The sequence below is a fragment of the Gavialis gangeticus genome, unplaced genomic scaffold, assembly GCF_001723915.1.
Source record: "Gavialis gangeticus isolate Ggan-Ray unplaced genomic scaffold, GavGan_comp1, whole genome shotgun sequence".
Lineage (NCBI taxonomy): Eukaryota > Metazoa > Chordata > Crocodylia > Gavialidae > Gavialis > Gavialis gangeticus.
This window is the reverse complement of record NW_017729028.1, coordinates 14,528,481-14,542,556: the sequence shown is the minus strand read 5'-3', so window position 1 is coordinate 14,542,556 and position 14,076 is coordinate 14,528,481.

Genomic DNA, 14,076 nt, shown 5'->3' with positions numbered 1-14,076 from the left:
CCCCGGTGCAATCGCGCTAAGCTCCCTCACTCAAGCCCAGAATGCCGGGCAACAACTCACCTTTTGCAGGTGCGAGGAAGGAGGTGTGGCCCGGATGGCGGGGGCCAACATAAGGGAGACGCCGCCGCCAGGAAAAGGAGAGGCAGAACCGGAATTGAGCCGGGAGGCAGCCGAGAACCAAAGCAGCACCTACAGGTGGAGGGGTACCTCCTGGAGACGCTGCCGAACCTGGTGGGGTAAGGGTAAGCCCCAACAGGGCTGGGGAGCTGGGTCGACAGGCCCCAGCAAAGCCCCGGACTGTTGAACACTGCAGGGCACGGCTGGACCCGGCAGGAGCCGGGAGCCGTATATACGGTAGTATAGGGGCACTTTATGGAAAGGAAAAGGCTGGCCGGTACTTTGAAGGACTAAGAGGCTGTTGGAAGCCCTGGAGAGGGCTGAAGAGCCCAGAGAGAGGGCTGTAGAGAAGAGTACCGGTGCACACAGCAGTTAGGGTAATAACAAGGGGCCGAAAGGGGCAAAGCAGCCCCTTGCTCTAGAGAATCCCTGGCTGTGACACTTTTTGTGTTGACTGGACATTTTTGGGGGACATTGGACAACATACGGACGGGGAACTTAACCTGATCAGCAACCCGACCAGTGGTATGGGCGAGGGTGTAGGGGTGGCGGAGCCCTCATTGACGTGGGACCCTGAGAGTCCAGGAGTCTCACTTTTGGACTGATGCATTTTGGATTAATATCACTGAACCAGAATAACATCAAAGTCGTGGCAGGTGGACCGGATGCGTGCAGACCTCAGGTGATTGACTCTAAGCGAAAGGACACCCGTTCCTATGCGGGAGGAGGTGGGTACTGTGAAGAACGCGTCCCACCCCCCCACAGACGCCCTGATAAACAGAGTGGTCATTTGGGAAAGCAGATAGACCTGGTGGGGTTGCCACCCAAATCCCACCCCCTCTACTCATTCCAATTGGTTCAGCATAGTTCTTGGGAGGTCTGAGGACTCTGAAACCTCTGCCAATTGGTTGGGGGTGGTAGGGCAGGTTGTTAGAGGAGTCACACCACCACCCTGCCACCCCATAGACCATGCCTGTGCTCCGGCGGGGGGCTAGATCAGTCTGGGACCTGATAGGCCATAACTACACCATGTGGTCTAGGGTGGTTCTTGCAGCCTGAGGGGTTGGGCTTTGGGTGTCTTCATGGGCTGTTCTTCTGATGTCATGGACCATTTGGTGCTGGTGTCACACACCATGTGACTGGGAGTGGGGGTGGAGTTACTGATGTAACACACCACATGACTGGCGGTTGGGGCGGGGTTGCTGATGTCACACACTATGTGACTGGATGTGGCGGTGGAGTTGCTGATGTCACATACCATGTGACTGTAGGTGGGGGCGGAGTTGCTGATGTAACACACCATGTGACTGGAGGTGTGGGCAGAGTTCATGATGTCACATACCACGTGACTGGGGTGGAGGTGGAGTTGATGATGCCACATAACATGTGACTGAGGTCAGGGGTTGGGACTGGTGATGTCACACACCATACAGGGGGAAAGGGGGTGGAGCTTACGGTCCAGCCCACCTGTCACATTTGCATTGAAAGTCAAGGAGCCTATATACTACTAGAGTCAAAATACATCTGGCCAGGATATGGTATTTACTCTGAGGCTCTTTCTCTTAGGTGTCAGATGTCAGGATGGCATGTCAGCAGTCTGTATGTGGGATGCTGAGGCCCACTCCCCTCCTCCAGTGTGTATGACTGATTTGGTGACTGGAGGAACCCAGCCCCATTGAAACTGAGTCCTGCAAGATAGCTCTATTGGGGGTGAGGTCTTGCGGAAGGGAGATATACAGCTCCGTATAGAAACACAAGTAACACAAACAGCACATTGATAGAATTACCAAGACCCTAGAAATGTATCCCTACTACATGAGCACACCTGAAAGTGATGGGCAAATCTGGTAACAAGTGCTCAACTACCACCAAGGTGTTTTCATCAATGGTAATATGGGTAGGGGAGTCAGCATGCTGATAGAGCACTTTAGTCTTCTGGATGTTGTGAGAGAGGCCCAAAGTTTGGTAAGTTCTGTGAAGAGGTCCAGCCTTTGACTGGAGGTTTTCCTTGGTGCAAGTAAAGAAGACACAGTCATCAGCATACTGATGGGTCAAGGATGGTTGTATTGAATACTTGGGTCTTCAATCAAAAATGTCCCTGATTAAAGAACCCTCCATCTATTGTGTATTCAATTTCAATTCCAGAAAGAAGGCAGTTCTTAATGATAACCAGGATGATGGTCAAAGACATGGAGGACAGAGTTGGGGTGATGATGCATCCTTGCTTGACCCCAGTTTGGATGACAAATGACTTTGATCTGCTTCAAGAATGGTCACAGTCATCTGGCTTTAGAGAAGCCTCAGGACCTTGATTTTTTTTCAGAGCTTCCAAATCTGGTTTGTACTTTCCATAAAGCTTTGTGATTGATGGAGTCAAAGGCCTTAGTGAGGTCAATGAAAGTCCTATACAGGTCCTGATGCTGGTCCCAAAACTTTTTTTGTACACAGTGGGCAAGAAACATCATGTCAATTGCCCTAAGGGTTCTGGAGTAAGGAAAGATGTGAAGTACAACTCTGTGTTCTACAGATGACTTCCCTGGATTTTGCCTAATACTTCTAAGTGCTAGTGGCAAAGGGTGCTTTAGTCCTAGCACACTTCAGAACTTCCATCTTCAGGTTAAATGCCCCCAGCAATTATTTATTTTCCATCTGGAGTTTCTGTAGCACAGCTTGAGGGTGACAGTTTTGCTTAATTTATTTAACTTTAACAAACCAACTGATTTCAGCCTTAGGAAGTGTTCATGTTTCCTTTATCAGGGCTTCTAATCCATTTTGACCTTGGAATATTGCAATTTGGTATGCTTTCAAATAGAATACAACTGAAACACATTCATTAATAATAGGAGGGGGTACTGAGGAACACTACAAGTGGATTAAACTTTTTAATGGTGGCACTAGTGCTACTTAAATACATGGGATGCTGGGCATGGAGATAGCCCACTGGCATCTAATATTGTCCCAGGATGATAAGCTTTGGTAGCCATGGGGTAACATGCATGAATCCCATGCAAGTAGTGATGCCAGTGCTTACATGGTCAATTTTTCAGGTCCACAATGAAATACTTAGGCAGTACCTTTCAGGAGTCTCAACACTGCTTTTTTTTAAATCTTATATGTTGCTTTTCTCTAAGTTTCTTTAACATTTAGTACATTTCCACAACTAACCCTTACCTTGAGTCTATCAAGTTAGATTCTCAAGGATTTTTATAGCTATGGAACTGTGATTCTCAAAAATTCAGAGTGCTCCACTCAGTCAATTTAGCATTAGGAGGCACTATATCTCTTTAGCATTCTAGTCCTCTGTTACTTTCACTGGATTACCTCCTATTCCCCAAATCCAATCCCAAATTATTCCCCTATCTTTATGTTTAGCCTGATCGTTCTTTCTTCCAATCTTGTGCAGCTTCTCTGTGAGAGAAGAGAACGGTGACGGTAGTATATGGTAGGGCTTGCCTCACCACTGTGCCAGAAGACTTGGCGAGGGAGGCCAGGAGAAATTCTGTACCCTAGCCAAAATCCTCTGCCTGCCTGTGACAGCATCCTCAAAAGGCTCAAAGTAACAGACAAGTTAGATAGTCCTGATGGGTTAAAACAGGAGTGGGCAAATATGGCCCATAAGGCCATTCTATCTGGCTTGTGGTGCCTCTAAAAATTTAGAAAATTTATATTCATCTGCCCTTGGTTCCTGTAAAAAATGACAGGAACCAAGGGCAGTAGGACCCAGGGGATGCCTGGCAGGCTCCCACAACAGGAGGGCCCACCTGGCCTCACTTCCCCAGCCAGAAGCCCCAGCAGGGGCTTCTGGCCAGGGACCACATGGCTGCCTGCCACAGAACCTCAGGTAAGGGGGGAAGGAAGGCAGGGGGGACCCCAGGCAGGGAAGAAGCCTGGGGAAAAGCTGAGCATGGGGGCGGGGGAAGCAGTCCCTCACCTGCCAGCCACTCGCAGCCCACATGGGGCAGCCTGTGCCTGCTCCAGATAGCCTAGCCATCCTTTCAACTTTTCCCTGGGCTCCTTCCCTGCTCCTTCCCAGTGCAGGGAAAAGAGGCCCCTCCCTTGCCCCATGGCCGGCACTCCCTGGTGCAACCACTTGCAGCCCACGGGGCTGTTGCAGCCCCAGGCGGGCTGCAAGTGGTTGCATCATGGGGTGCCAGCCACAGGGCAGAGAGGGTCTGCTTTCCCCCACCCCATGCTCAGCACCACCTTGTAACCTGGCCCCACTGCTAACCTGGGCCCTGCACCAGCTCTGGTCTTGCCCATCAGGGCTGTGTACAGTGGCAGGAGCTGTGCCCCCCCCCCCCTGCCCTGCCCCGCAGTGTTTGCCACCACTGCCTCTGGGCTGCCCAGCACGTGAGCTACAGGCGGGCAGCAGCAGCCAACACTGCCTGGCGTGGCAAGTGGGGGGGGGCTGCAGCTGCTTCTGCCGTGCGCAGCCCCAGTGGGCGAGCCCAGAACCGGCAGGGCCCAGGCTGGCAGTGGGGCTGAGTTAAAATCTGGTGCTCAGCACGGGGGAAAGTGGCCACTCACTCACCCCGTGGCTGGCGCCCTGCACTGCAGCCACTTGCAGCCCGCAATGGGCAGCCTGTACCTGCTCCAGACAGCCCTGCCATGGGGCAGGCGAGGGGCTGCTTTTCCCCATACTCAGCACCAGCTTCTTCTCTGCCAGTGAGCAGGGGTTTGGGGCTGTGTGCTGCCACCTGCCTGTACCGCAGGACTGGGGGGCACTGGGAGTGAGTGGGTGGGCGCACGGGGCCCACATCGGTGTCTCAGGGCCAGTGTTGGTGGGGCCCAGAAGAGGGTGGCAGAAGTGTGGGGTTCCAGCCGGCAGGGGCAAAACTGGGTAAGCAGCCTTCCACCTGAAATAATTGCCCACCCCTGGGTTAGAAGGTATACAGATCAGTTGTGGCCTTAAACCAGAATACACACTTTCATACCTGACCTTAAAAGAAAACAAAAAAAAATGATACTTGCCATCTCTGCAATTTGGTATTTTACACTAAAAACTGTCTTGTAAATATGTATATGCATATCAGTCGTGGCCCACCTGTATCTACAAGACTCATCAGGCTGATGTGGTTAAGGTACATGAGCTTCTGTAGCCAATGGCAGACAAAATAATGATGCAACCAACATGAATTTCCATCCATCTCTGATGTCATAGCCCATACAGCCAGACATTCATTTAGAGCAGGGGGAAAACTTCAATCTAGGCCCAGAGAAAGACTTAAACTCCCTCCTTGGAACCATAATGAGACATTTTACCTACTCTCACCATATACCACTGGAGTTTGTCACTGAAATGGTTTCTTAATTCAAGGATGAGTGTAAGGAACACATTAGAGGCCTTGGCATAAGTGCCTCCATCTTGTATACATCCTTCATTATATAAATGTTGGAATGAACTTTGGATAACCTTGTAGAGAAATGGACTTGCAAGGCCAGATTTCATGTTTTTGCTGGTATAAACAGGAAAGCACTGATTTAGGTGTTTGACTGTAGTCACAGTGACAAAGCAACTGAAACCCATTACTGTAAGGAATAGCACTCATTGTTAAGAGTGGTAACCTATCTGATAACCTCTGAGGCCATCCTATTTAAACAGTTGTTAAGTACTGTCATACATTCTTCACTTTGCTGGGGGAGTGGTCTTCATGATCAACCGCTTTTATTAGCATATACCCAATCAGGTTGTAAATAGATGTATGTCATTAATTACTGTATATAGATAATTGTAAACCTGGGGGAAGCAGGGAATCATAGACATGAGCTGCTTGAAGAACTGAACAAGAGCTCAGAGTTTCTGTGATCTGGCCTACACCCTTTGTTCCAGGTGTATATTTTTGCATTTCCAATGCCTTATCTGAATGCTAGTTAAATTTAGGTTTAGCTTTCCAATAAAATGATTCTCTTGAAGACAGGGATGCTCTCTTTTTATTCCAGGGCCCCATCCAACAGAGTAAGCTCCTGTTGCCCCAGGTTGGTGATAGAGGACTGTCCTAGTTTCCAGATGCTATTTGCATTCTGAAGTCACGAGACATTTTACTTAAGAAAAATTACTGTGTTCACAGTAGCTGTTGTCTAAATAATTAGTCATAACCATTTTCCTCTTGCATTAGCTAATGTATATTTTTGAATTCAAAGTGGCAACTCATAAGTTGTTATAATTATTATAATCATGTTTTGTTTTATAAGTAAAATTGTGCATAGTGTTCACTTATAACAACCCTGTATTTAGCAACTGTAAAGTAAAGTATGTTTTATCATTTGAAGCAGCCACATTCTGCTGTCATGCAAAGAGAGAGTAGTAGTTATTCTGTGGCAATTGCTTGGAGTGTAGAAGAGCCAGGTATTGAGAACAGGCTGCAGCATTGAACCAGGGGAAGAAGCCTAAGATAAATGTTGGTATTATAGGTCTTTGCAAAAAGTATGAGAAAACATGTAGCTAAGTTGTTTTTCAGGTATAGTATATTTTTAAAGGGAAGCAGCACAATAAACCTTATAAGATCAAGCTGGCCTGGGAGAAAATTAGATTAGAGTAGAACATGTTTGTTTATTCCAAGAATTTCTCTGCCCCTGGAGTTGCTAAAAGCAAAATACTATTTCTTAGTTGAATTCTACTGATTACCGAGAGAAGATTTTAAAACGCTTCCTGATACAAAGAAAAAGAAAAGATACTTTCAACAACTTTCCACTTCACTTTCAGAAATATTAGAAATAACAGCAATCTTTGCCATTGAAAAGTGAACATTTACTAACTACCTGAGATGGCACAGTTATTTTGTATTTTAATAGGTGAATAATCTTGGCATTTCATTTACTGAAGTCTACTAGTGACTTAATAAATGAATAAGTTAATAGGGTCATATTAGCAACCAAAATCTTTTTTACTCTTCAGCCTACAGTATACTATTTCTGTCTAGATTATTTATTTTTCTCAGTACTGTCACAAGATGACTCACGCGCAATGACACTGCATGGATGGCTAGAAAAATTTAACCTTTTGCTTTTTAGAAATGAAAAACAGGGATATTATAGAATCTAATTTTAGCATTTATAAATAAAAAGGGGGAGGAAGGAGACAGTGACTCATCAACCAGTGAAACTAATGAATACAATGATTAGGTAAAAGAAGAGAGAAGTTGAAGGGATGAAATTCAAAAGGCAAGACATTTTGTTGATTAACTAAATAAGAAATTTTTCAAAGCTAAAATGTTTGTATATGATGCCCAATTCCTATTGAAGTCAATCAATATTGGATAACAAACTCTGAAAATGACATTACAAGAATAATAACATGAACTTTTGAACCTAAAGGTTTAGGCTGGGTGTGGACACACCCTCAAGTTCAATTTTACATGTGAATTATCTGAACTTCTAGGGTCTTCTGTGTATGAGGGAATAATTCATTCTCCACATCCATTCAGCCATTGCCCTTACTGATCAACCAGATGACAAAATATCACTTGCAGTGATATATTTTCCACCGGTTCACTTCTCTTTGGGTATAGACTTGAGGGTGTGAACAGACAGCATTTGAAGTGCTTCAAAAAGCAAGCCAGAATGACTATAATGCCCTTTAAGTGCTCCAGAACTGGCAGAAGCACTCCAAAAATAACCCTGAAAAAAACGGGCATTATTTACAATTCCTTCAAAATGAAGCATTTCCTTTTATTTTTACATGATATATGGAGCATAACAGGCAATCACCTGGGTCCCCCAACGTCCCACAGTGCTCCACTGTTTCCCCCACCCATGGGGAGAAGAGGAGGGAAAGTGGGGGTCCATGTCAGTGAGCACTCTCTTGTCTGATCTGCCTCTGCTCTCCTGGAATAGCTCTCTCTGGATCCCAGAATCAGGAGACAGGAGATCTGTGCTCCCCTGTCCCCCAAAAGGGGGCCTTTGTCTCCTACTGGAACTAGGATTCCTGCGTTCCAGCCTGCAATTGACATGTACGTCTCCATGTCCAGTCTCCCAGTTCCAGCATGGGGATGGGGTGTCTGGTCTCCTGTTTTTGGCAGTGATGCTCCAGGAAGCCAGAGGTGGAGTGAGTGGGAAGGTGCTCATTGACATTGGCTCTAATCCACTACCCTTTTTGTGGGGTAGGGGAAGAGAGTGGAGATGTAGCTCCCAGGAGATAGGAGCCGCAGAGCTGCTCCAACATTTGTCTGTTGTCTAAGTTCTCCATTTTTGGACTGCTTCAGGAGATAAACATAGGCTGGAGTGGCATAATTTTAAGCCACCTAGAGAGTGCTTAAAACTAGCTTAAGGTGTTAATGTGTGGACAATTTAGGGTTTAAGAGCTCCAGGAGCTACCTAAAATTAATGTGCACCATTAGTCTTCACCCTCTCAGGCTCTTCATTATAGTCCTAATCTCTCCCTGTAGACCAAGTGCCAATCTTCTTCCCCACTGTGGATTTATCTCAGTCTTCTTTCCTGAGTTCCTTGCAACAATTTCCATCTTGGTCCGAATCCTTTCTCTATCCCCACATCCTTTCCTGGGTTTCAGTACTGGTTTCCTTCCCCAGTCAGTCAAAAACTAACTCTGAAGAAAATCAATATTATTTAGAAGTGTTTGAAAATTAAGCATTTCTTCTATGCATCATCAGTGGAGCATAATAAGGGACCTCTGGGTTCTCCAGCATCCCACTGTGCTCTGCTCTTTCCCTTGTCCATGGGAGAAGAGGACGTTCTTTTTTTCCTATATACTCTTTCAGTTATCTCTCTTCCTTCTCTGGGCAGGCTCGTGTTTCTATAAATATCAAACCATTTCTGCTGAAACTAATTTTTCTGATTTTTTTTAAATCAACACAAGGCAGATATCCAGCATGGCTGGTTTTAACCTGGATGGTAAAAGTTTGAATGTTTTCAACTTCACCAACTAAAAACATGGAATTACAAAAGGAAAGTATGCAGTAACCAGGTAGCCGATAAAAACTTTGACATGTAATGTCTTCAGAAGGTCATCATGAACTTCTGAAGGATATAAACACAAGGAAGGGAAATGAATTCTTTTATCTGATGCATATGGTTTGACTAATGAGATGAATATGAGAAATGGAATGTTTAGATTTATCAGCAGGAAAATATTTTATGATAAAGAGATTTATTTAGCTATGGAGTTATCTCAAGGCAACAGTTGAAGCCTAATTGCTTTAGTCATTTCAAGCAGAATAGATGAAGCACAAGAAAATGCACAGTTTGCAGACATCCTGAAAAGCTGGAATACAGAAAGATGACCTAGGGATTATTTTCATCCATAAATGCTGTGGTTCTATGATCAAATATGTTTATCCTATAGTAACTTCAGTGCTTCATGCAGCAGAAGATTCAGCATTATTGAGACTGCTCTTCTCCCTTTTATTTCCTTTTTCTTGGGCTCCTGCATCCAATGTGAAGAAAAATATTCGCATACTACTTGCTAATGAATCCTGGAGCGTCCTGTTCTCTATTAGAGCCTTCTTTCCAACAACTGACATATGGTGCACATACAACAAATTGATTTGTCATGTCACATCTACACACTTGCATGTCAGGCAGGTGTTTTATTTTTGTTAGCCAGCTGCCAGAATTATGCGAGGTGATGGCTGAGATGACCCTCAGCTTCTGCACAGATTTAGGGGAGAGGGAATAGTTCACTTATCCTCCCTGCTCATCTTCAGTCTGTTATTTGAAAGTTTCAGGGGCAGATGTACAATCTGGGAAGTTTTCCAGATTCATTTTTCAGAACATTAGGTGTTCTCAACATAAGCTGCACTAAACAGAGCCCTTTTTGTAACAATTTTGCCACCAGCATTGAAGATGAGCTGCTCTGAGTATGAATGTGGATAGCTGACAGTTTGAGCCAAGCCAAGCAGTTTTGGGATAACAATAGTCTTAGCCAAATTTTGGTTGTTTTTTATACAACCACTCCCTATCTTATTTACACACTTCTTATCACCACAGCATTTAAACATCTACATAATAAGCCTTTTTTATGGGTCTTTTCTTACAAAACTGTTTCCGTGTAGAAGGCAGGGTAGAAATGAACCTTAAAGACTAACTGAATCAGAGGTGCAAAAGCTTTCATGAGCTCAGTAGATTCCCTTTCATAGCATCTGATGAAGTGAGCTCTTGCTCACCAAAGCTTATGCATCTCTGATTCATTTAATCTATAAGGAATATCTCTACCCTTCCTTCTGCCTGACCTCAGACAAGCATAGCTAAATACCTCTCTCTGCTCATATTTGTACATACCTATGGACCAGTAATTCAAAATCATCCATTTGATTAACAGGACTCAGAAGCTGCAGGGCCAAAATTTGCTACTGGGATTTCTGGGTGGGAAAAACAAACAAACAAAAAGTAGCACAGTGAACGCACAACAAGCGTGCACCAGCATACGTGGAGGCTAGGCTGTCCAGAGCAATGCTCTGGTTGCCAGCAAGGCCTCCACATTGCCTGACATATGCCTATAAGTAGAGGGAGAAAAAATTATTTGGAGGGGGCTGAGCACATGCACACGTGCATGCACACATGTTCAGGCCCCCCAAATGGGGCGTGGGACGGAACTGTGAGTGACCTGTCAGGTGGCACCTGGTGTGGGGACAGGGTGGCAGCTCCTGCTGCTGCACTTACTGCGGGAGGGAATGGGGGGAGGAGCATGTGTCCCTGGATCTGCATGGGGGTAAGTGGGCTGCCATTGTAGGCTGGTACTGGGGCTGCGCCGGGCTGTTCGCAGCAAGGTGGAGGGTTGGGCCGTGCTTCGCTTGGGGTGGGTCATGGCAGCATTGGGAGGTGGGGAAGGGGGGCTACAGTGAATTTTGGGGTGGCTGTAGCCGCCCTCCCATTGCTGCTGCCACCCTCCTTGAGCACAATCTGACCCAACCTCCCAACCCCCTGCCACTTGGAAGAGTCTGGTTCAGCCTTGGCCCCACCCTCAGTGGTGGTCCACCTCCCCCTGTCCAGATCTGGGGGCACATGCCCCCCATGCCCTCCTGGGGTGCATGTAGCAGCAGGAGCCATGCCCCCTGCCACACCCACTGGACGAGTCACTCACGGTTCCATCCTGTGCCCTGTCCTGGCTGTGTAGTGCCTGCCTTAGCCCCACTCCCACTCCCTCCCTACCCCTGCTGCAGCCACCGGAAGCCCATGGCTGGGCTGCCTTGCAGCCCTACTGCTGCTCTGCATTTGGGGGAGCTAAGCCCTGTTAGTACCCCCCTTCCACTGCCTATGCCTATGCCCCTGCTGCTGTAGGCCACCAGGTAAGACTACTGGGGCCAGCACCAGTGCTGGCCCTAGCCTTCAGCTTTCCCTGGCTGAAGAACCAGGAAAAGCTGGACAAGGGCAGTTTGCCCATCGTGGGACAATTTGTCCCTCAACAAAACACACATGCAGGGGCACGCACTGGCACTTTTTGCTGTTGCAAGTGCACAACCCTGCATGTCTGGATGCAGCTAGAGTGGGCAAGAGTAGTATTTCCCCCCACCTGTCAACTTGTTTCTGTTATGATAAATGGTTATTTCCTATCCCCTGTGGTCTAGGAAGAGGTTTTCCTCATGGATTGCACCTAACCTGAGAGACAGGTGTCGAGAAGAGTAAAAATGAAGCACAAAAATGGTCTTTTCTATTTATTTAGGTTTAACAGGAACTGAGACAAACCCTAAAGGAGTTTACAAATGTTTTTGCAAAAAGTCCCTGACTTTGGAAAAGACTTCCTTCTGTCAGACTTGACCTTCAGAATGTACCACAAAGTTAATTTCTTATGGTTATACCAGAGGAATGGAGAGACAGATGTCTTTGGTAGCAGGTAAGTCCCACCTTCATGCTGTTTTGTCCCGTTGGTTTGATGTGTTTAGAGGAGATGATCTGGGTTGGGTTGGCTTGTTTAATTATTTTTTTTTGTTAGTTAACTTTTGTTAAACTTTTGTTGTGCATGCACTGTTCCACTTTTTGTTTAGTTTTTTTTTTCCTATCTGGAAATTCCTGTAGCAAATTTTGGCCCCACAGCCTCTGAGTCATGTTAATCAAATGGATGATTTTGAATTATCGATTCATAGCTACCTACAAATATGAGCAGAGAGAGGTATTTATCCAGGTTAGTCTGAAGTCAGGAATTGGAATAAAATCTTCCTCAGAAAACATTCATGGGCATGAATAGTCACTGCTTAACACTCTATTGAAAGATACCATAAGCAAGAGGAAAAGATAGCATTCCTGGAGAGAGAATTCAGGTTATATGTCAAAATCTCAAAAGCATGTGTTCCTTTTCCAAAAAGTTTTGTAGTTAGGGTTGATCCATGCTACTATGAACTATGACCCAGGCTTTTTCTGCAGAACTGGTGATGAACAATATTGTACCATTTTTCCTTAGATACTCAGGAGACCAGTGGCCTATCCCCAGCTCTGGTGATGTCTCCCCTCCTAACCAAAGTGCATAAACTCTCAAGGAGTCATGAGCTTTTCGTTTCTGCTGAACAGTCTCTTCCAGCCCACCTCATTGTTGAGAATGAGAGAAGTACTGTTTCTTAAAGATTATGAATTCTTTTGTGTTTGAAGAAGCACAAACAGAGTATAAGCCATCTTCATTCCTATTGAGTATAGGGAGAAAAAAGTCTCTCAGCTTCCATTACTATTTTTTGAAATTGTTCCCTTCAGACTAAAGAAAATTACCAACAAGAATACTAAGTTTCAGTATGTATCATCCAACATTCAAGACACAAAATAAATTTAAGACATCTCTCTTCTCAGGTTCTGCCCTTTGCTTTTTCCTTTTCTCTTTATTGAAAGGTTACAACATAGTTTGTGCCATGTGAAATTGCATCCTTTATGGTATAGTAATGGTGCATCCTTAACACATATCATCCTGACAGATTCAATTCCATTACTTGGATAGCACAGCCCTTCGAAGACAGTGAGTGGTAGCTACTTCTTCATTTTGTTACTTGTTGCCTTCATTCTATAATAAGGAACCAATAAGTTGGTATCAATCAATTCAATTGAAAAAGCAATATTGTTCTGTTTTCTGTTGTGCTTGGGGAAGTATGAATTTTCTTCTTGGCTCAGTTTTCAGCTTTTAGCTTTTCCTCTTGCTTATGGTACCTTTCAATACAGAGTTAAACAGGGACTATTCATACCCATGAATGTTATCTAAATTTGTTGCAGTGAACCAAGTAATCATTTAATGCAATTCTTTCCCCATGAACATATAGCTGGATTATTTTGAATATATATATTACAGTCTGGGTGTTTACTGTCCCATCTACTGTCCAGCTGTCCCATATGGCTTCCTCATAAAAAAAACCCCAAACCTATTTGCTGTGATACTTGCTTCAAAGATTTGTAGCCTAGGTACACCTGAGGGTGTGCCCCATCCTCAAATGGAAGGGATAGGTGGTTAGGCAGTTGTGGTGTGAGAGGGATCTGGTTGCCTTTGGATCATTTCCCTCTTTTTCTCCACAGAGCCAGTCCAGGACATGTAACTTAACTATGTACAAGTTTATTAATATATACACATAAATATAGACCCTTAAATGTATAGTAAATATTTACAATATGATTTTACATATACAACCACATTCGACAAACAATGGCCAGGAAAGAGTACCACCACCAGTGGCTATCAAGTCCCCACAGGTAAATGACCAGTCCTAGAACAGGGAAGTGAAGGTAAAGACAAACAATCAACACCCAGCACAGGTGAGTAATTGGGTCCTGGAACAGGTAAGCACAGGTAAGTACAACAGTATTCAAACACAAGTTAACGGCGGGTAGCTATTGTTTATTTATGAAGGACATTGACCAGGAATCAACAGGTAAAGGTTAGACTCTTATGCATCATGGAGAGTTTGATCATAACCTGAAATATAACAAAATATAAGGCGCTTTCACCCCCTTAGAGGTGCCAGTGGTGCTCGGTATACCTGAGCTTCCCCTTTCAACTTTGAGGAGCCCTGCTGTGACTTGCTAGGGAGAGGAACAAT